The 6002-nt window shown below is 48.4% G+C and overlaps 1 protein-coding gene across 3 annotated transcripts in view; it reads right to left on the bottom strand.

The window, feature by feature from the left end:
• The window catches only part of ITCH (itchy E3 ubiquitin protein ligase), a 181076-nt gene that overhangs the window by 153936 nt on the left and 21138 nt on the right, over positions 1 to 6002 (bottom strand). The window lies entirely within an intron of this gene.

Here is a 6002-nt window from a genome sequence, read left to right on the forward strand (position 1 = left end):
CCACTCAAACTTTTCCCCAGGCTCTTTCCCTGCTCCTTCCCGGCACAGAGGAAAGCAGCTCTTCCCTGTCCCATGGCCGGTGGTCCCTGCTGCAGCTGCTCGCAGCCTGCACGGGGCTGTCCGGAGCAGGCACAGGCAGCCCCAGGTGGGCTGCAAGCGGCTGCAGCACAGAATGCTGGCCAAGGGGTGGGCAAGGGGCCACTTTTCCCCTCACACTCAGCACCAGCTTGTAACCCAGCCCCACTGCCAGCCTGGGCCCCACGCCGGCTCTGGGCTCACCCATCGGGGCTGTGTGGTGATAGCAGCTGCAGCCCCACCACTTGCCACACCGGGCAGTGTTTGCCACTGCTGCCTCTGGGCTGCCCAGTGCGTGAGCGAGGTCCGGGCAGGCAGCAGAAGCCAACGCCGCTCCACACGGTAAGCAGGGGGTGTGTGTGTGTGTGTGTGGGGGGGGGAAATGGAACAGCTGCTGTCACTGTGCACAGCCCCAACAGGTGAGCCCAGAGCCAGCAAGGGGCCCAAGCTGGCAGCAAGGCTGGGTTACAAGCTGGTGTTGAGCGCGGGGGAGGGGGGGAAGCAGCCCTTCACCCACCCTGTGAATGCTCCTTACCAATACCACTCTGACCTGAGTTGCTGTAGCTGCTTGCAGCCCATGTAGGGCTGCCTGTGCCTGCTCCAGACAGCTGCAAGCAGCTGCAGCGTGGGTTGCCAGCCATGGGGCAGGCGAGGGGCCACTTTTCTTCATGCTGAGCAATAGCTTCTTTCCTGCCAGTAAGCAGGGGTTTGGGGCTGTGCACTGCCCTCCGCCTGTACCGCAGAGCTGGGGGGCACTGGGAGCAAGTGGGCAGGGAACCAGCAGGAGCACAGGGCCCGCACTGGTGTCTCGGGGCTAGTGCCAGCAGGGTCCAGAGCAGGGCGGCAAAAGTACAGGGTCCTGGCAGGCAGGAGCTCTGTGGAGCCAGGCCAGTTCCCCACTCTCCCTGCTGGTGCAGGCCAGCCCACCTCCACAGCCCCCTGCCAGCCTGCGCCCTGCTCTGGGCCCCACTGGTGCTGGCCCTGAGACTCTGGTCCCAAGACATTGGGACATTGGTCCCAAGATGGTGACCAGGGGGCAGGGCACCTGTCAAGGGGCGGGGCTATCCATGCGGGCCTTGACAGCCTGCCAAAACTGGGTAAGTAGCCTTCTGCCCGAAATAATTGCCCGCCCCAATATACACGTATATACAAGAATGATCCTGCTGAGAAAGATCTTTTCCTTTTTAATGTAAGTGCTGATTAAAATGAAAAGGTATGATGTTCAGGACCAATCATTTAAATTCAAGCACAAGAGCAGTTCCATTCATGAAGAAGAAAAAATAAATTGCAAGAAAATACTGTAGTTAGTGAAATTACAAAATATCATCCTATTAATATGCTATCTTCTTTAAATGATTTGAATGAATAACCAATGCAATAATGCCCTTACATCATGTTTCTTCAAGGAAAATCTATGTTCTCAGGTTTTTTAAATCAGTGTTTACTCTGTGAACTATTAAAGCAAGCATAAAAATTCCATGCATAACTTTAGAATTTAATGGGAAGTGTCACATATTTCTAAAAGATTAGGGTAATAGGATATTCTGCAAGGACAAGGCCTCATTTTCTGTTTTTCAAAGACTCTTCTTTTCCAGTTTACAAATGTCTTCCTCAAAAGTTATACATTGTACAGTTTAGATTTAAAAGAAATTAAATCTTCCCTCTGCCCACAAACCTATACTGCAATAAAAAAGGTCCAAACTTTAGCTGCTATCAATGAAGGACTAGAAGGAAATGGGATGCACCCTACCTTTTCTTTTCCCAAGCATAGGCACAGAATTTGCTAGGATGCCTATCAAATCACAGACAAAGAAAGTTACCAAGCAGATGGATTGTCTGGAACCTTTTTAAAAAAAAACTAGGGAACGCATTAACTTGATTCTATGTCAATTCTAGAAAACCAGGACACCCCAAAGGCAGATAAGCAAAATGTTACTATATGCTGCTTTCCCTCTGAAACAAACATGCAGATATTATCATGTTTCTGTAGTTGAACAGGGCTCATTTACAGTAAGCAATTGTAAATGTTCTTTTCTCAGCTATGCATGCAGCTACGCTAAGTGCCACTCCTTTTTTAAGCATGAGGGAATGCCACAGAACCAGAAGACTTACAGAAATCTTGAAATGAAAATGCTTAGAAATGAGATGGTGAATTTAAAGTCACATGTCAATAGTGTTGTTCATCCTAAATTTAGAAGTGTGTTAATTATCTTCTTCATTCATGTTTTTATGTATTTTATTTAAAGATGAGGGAAAAAAGTATAGACGCAATTGTTTAAAAACAATTTAATCTGATTTACTGAACTTTTACAAAACACCTTTGTTCAGGGGTGCATGTGCATTGATCAGGGATTTTAATGCCCAATCAATATTTGTCTGTTAACTAGAAGATGAGATAGAAAATGGAACAAAACAAATGGATTTTAAAAGCTATAACAGAAATATTTGTTTTTAGAATTTTTAACACTCTTTCCAAAATATTTTTAAATTTGAAAAAAAACAAATTGAGACCCCAGTTATTTTAATTTACAGTTGGCTGGGTCCCTCTGCTGTCTTTCTTATTCATTAAATATCCTTCCCAAAATTATTTCATAGTCCTAAAAATAAGTAAACCTCAGAACTCCTGGCTGCTTCACTATGAATTAGAAATTGAATACCTAGGACAGGGGTTATCAACCAGGGGTACACATACTCCTGGGGGTACTTGGACCAGTCCTAGAGGGTATGAGTGGGCAGGAGGGGATGGAGCGCTGCCACCACCCAGGAGCAGGGCTGGGGCGGGGTGAGGGCAGCGGTGCCCCTCTGTGAGGTGGGAAAGCTCGCATGCAGTGATCACCGTCACACACCAGCCCAGTGAGCTCTCCCACCCTGCAAGGGGGCACCACTTCCCACACTCTAGCCTGATGAGCTGCCCTGCCCTGCCCCACCCCTGCAGGGGAGGAAGGAGGATCCAAGTAGGCCAGTCAGTCTCACCTCCATCCTTGGAAAGGTCTTTGAAAAGATCATGAAGGATCATTTTTGTGGGAGTCTAGAGGGAAAAATAATGCAGCAGGGAAACCAGCATGACTTTGTAGCAGGTAGATCATGCCTGACAAATCTGGTTTCGTTTTATGACAGGGTCACAAAATGTTTAGACGTAGGAGTAGGGGTGGATGTTGTTTTCTTGGACTTTAGCAAGCCCTTCACCACAGTATCTCATCTTATTCTCATAAATAAGTTAAGAGGCTGCGACACAGATGTTTACACAGTCCGGTGGGTGGCAAATTGGCTTAGCATTCGCACCCAGAGAGTGGTAGTAGACGGGTTGGTATCAACCTGGAAGGATGTAGGTAGTGGGGTCCTGTAGGGTTCAGTCCTTTGTACTCTTTAATATCTTCATCAGTGACTTGGATGTGGGTGTGAAGTGTACTCTGTCCAAGTTTGTGGATGATACTAAATTGTGGGGTGAAATGCACACTCTGGAGGGTAGGGAACGATTGCATGCAGACCTGGACAGGTTACAAAAGTGGGCAGTACAGAATAGGATGCAGTACAAGGACAAGTACAAAGTGCTGCACCTAGGGCGCAAAAATATTCAGCACAGCTACTGGCTGGGAAGCGACCCTCTCAGCAGCACAGAAGTGGAAAGGGATCTCGGAGTCATAGTAGACTCCAAGCTGAACATGAGTCGTCAGTGAGACAAAATCATCAGCAAAATTAACTGCACTTTATCATGCATCAGTAGATGTATGACAAAGAGAACCAAGGAGGTGATACTTCCCCTCTGAGGCATTGGTCAGATCACAGTTGGGAGTACTGCGTCCAGTTTTGGGCGCCATACTTCAAGAAGGACGTTGATAGACTCAAGAGGGCCCAGAGGAGGGCCTCTCGTATAGTTAGGGGCTTACAGAACAAGCCCTGTGAGGAGAGACTGAGGGACCTGGACCTCTTCAGCCTCCACAAGAGAAGGCTGAGAGGTGATCTTGTGGCCACCATCAAATTCATTAGGGAGACAAAGCAAATGATCGGAGATGCTCTGTTCACCAGGGTGCCTCTTGGGGTAACAAGGACCAATGGTCACAAACAGAAAGACAGTAGATTTAGGCCAGATATCAGGAAAAACTTCTTCATGGTAAAGATGGCCAAAATTTGGAACGGGCTTCCAAGGGAGGTGGTGCTCTCCCCTACCTTGGGGGTCTTTAAGAGAAGGCTGGATAGGCATCTGGCTGGGGTCATCTGACCCCAATGCTCTTTCCTGCCTAGGCAGGGGGTCAGATTCAATGATCTGTTGAGGCCCCTTCTAACCCTAGCATCTATGAAACTATGAACCCCCTGCTCAGCCTCTGGCTGCCAGGGGTACTTACATTAAAGAAGGTTGAGAACCCCTGACCTAGGAGATAGAAAGGACCAAGAAAACAGGCAGAAGTGCTTCATAAACTCAATTCTCCTTGTTCTCTCCATCTACATTTAAGCACCATGGTGATTGTTTGATCTGTAAGGAGCTTTCAAAAGTTGGCATTCAGAACTTTCAGTTATTTTCCACTGCATCATCTCATCTTTTCAAATGTACTTATACCACTTTTTTATTGAAAGATGCAAAAGCATTCACCACAGAGCAGACTGTTATGTACTATTCTGATGATTGCTTAGAAGTGGATTTATTCAGAGAGATGATTAAAACTATCAACAAAACTACAACTGAGGGCACACTCTAAACCAAGCTTTTTTTCTCTGCAAAGTTGCACGAAGCCAAACTACAATTATAGTCACAAGTGAACTGTTCTGGACTTTCAGTCTATGATGGCAGAACAAAACTTGAATCACTGCTTGCAGGCAGGAGTGCTGAACAGGTGTTACAGAAAAACCTTTATTACTAGTTTACTAAGCCTTTTTTCAGGTAGATCAAGTCAGCAGCAGTTCAAGTCTAGTGTCATTCACTTATAGCATTTTGTCTGCTTGTTTACATTCGTCAAAACGGTTTTCCTCTCAGCCTTCAGAAAACCATAACAAAAACAAGAGAAAGTAGTGAGAAACAAATGATAGAAAAACAAAAAAATCCTGCATTAGCCAAGGGCATAGAAAAGATGATCTAAATATGAGTTCTTAAATTTTTCAGAAAAGTGTGCAAAAGTTTCCTTGAACTCCACAAGATATAAAGGATGCCTCACCATAAGACAGGTCCTAAGGTTTGCACTCCATTCAACCTCTGCTTTGCACAAATCTCAGGCTGCTTAGTCCATAGGATACTGTGAATTATAGCTAACTAAAGTGGAACAAATAGTTGAAGTGAGATGGAAGAAAAATATCAGTGCCACATAAATAATTTTGTCATTTCATGGTATTGAGGCTTCTTCCCATACCCATGAAGTTCTGTGGTCACACAAGGGCAGGGCTGGGTGTTTGGATCCAGGAGAGTTACCAGCCAGGATCAAACACTCCCACTGCACTCGCAGTGGCACCGAGGTGGCATCTAACAACGGGCTCAGGTCAACCAGGCGCTACTGGTACCACACAGCAGTAACCTCGCACTGCAGCAAGGCGCATCCGCGGGCCCACGACAGAAAGATCCGGCTGTTTTCACAAGACAAAGCCAAGGAGCCCCAAAGCGACGGCTGCGCTGAGGGGGGAGGGGGGCTGGCAGGAGCTCACTCCCGGGCGAGCAGGCAGGCAGGCAGGCGGCTCGGCTCCAGGGCCGCCCAAGTGGGGGCAACAGGCGAGGGAGAAGGAGCCCCACGGAGGGCAGGAAGCGGCGGGAGGGAAGGAAGGAGGGGCGAGGCGGCGGGAAAGGGGCGCAGCGACCAGACCAGACCGCGCCGCACCGAGCAGCCTCCCCGCCGGGCTGCTCGGGGACAGGGCTCGGGCACTGCCGCTGGCCCGTCCCGAGGGCAGGCGGGGAAGAGAGGGACGTGGCGGCCCCTGGCTCGGTGGCCGCGGGGCTCCCCGGGGCC

The sequence above is a fragment of the Gavialis gangeticus genome, unplaced genomic scaffold (assembly GCF_001723915.1).
Source record: "Gavialis gangeticus isolate Ggan-Ray unplaced genomic scaffold, GavGan_comp1, whole genome shotgun sequence".
NCBI lineage: Eukaryota > Metazoa > Chordata > Crocodylia > Gavialidae > Gavialis > Gavialis gangeticus.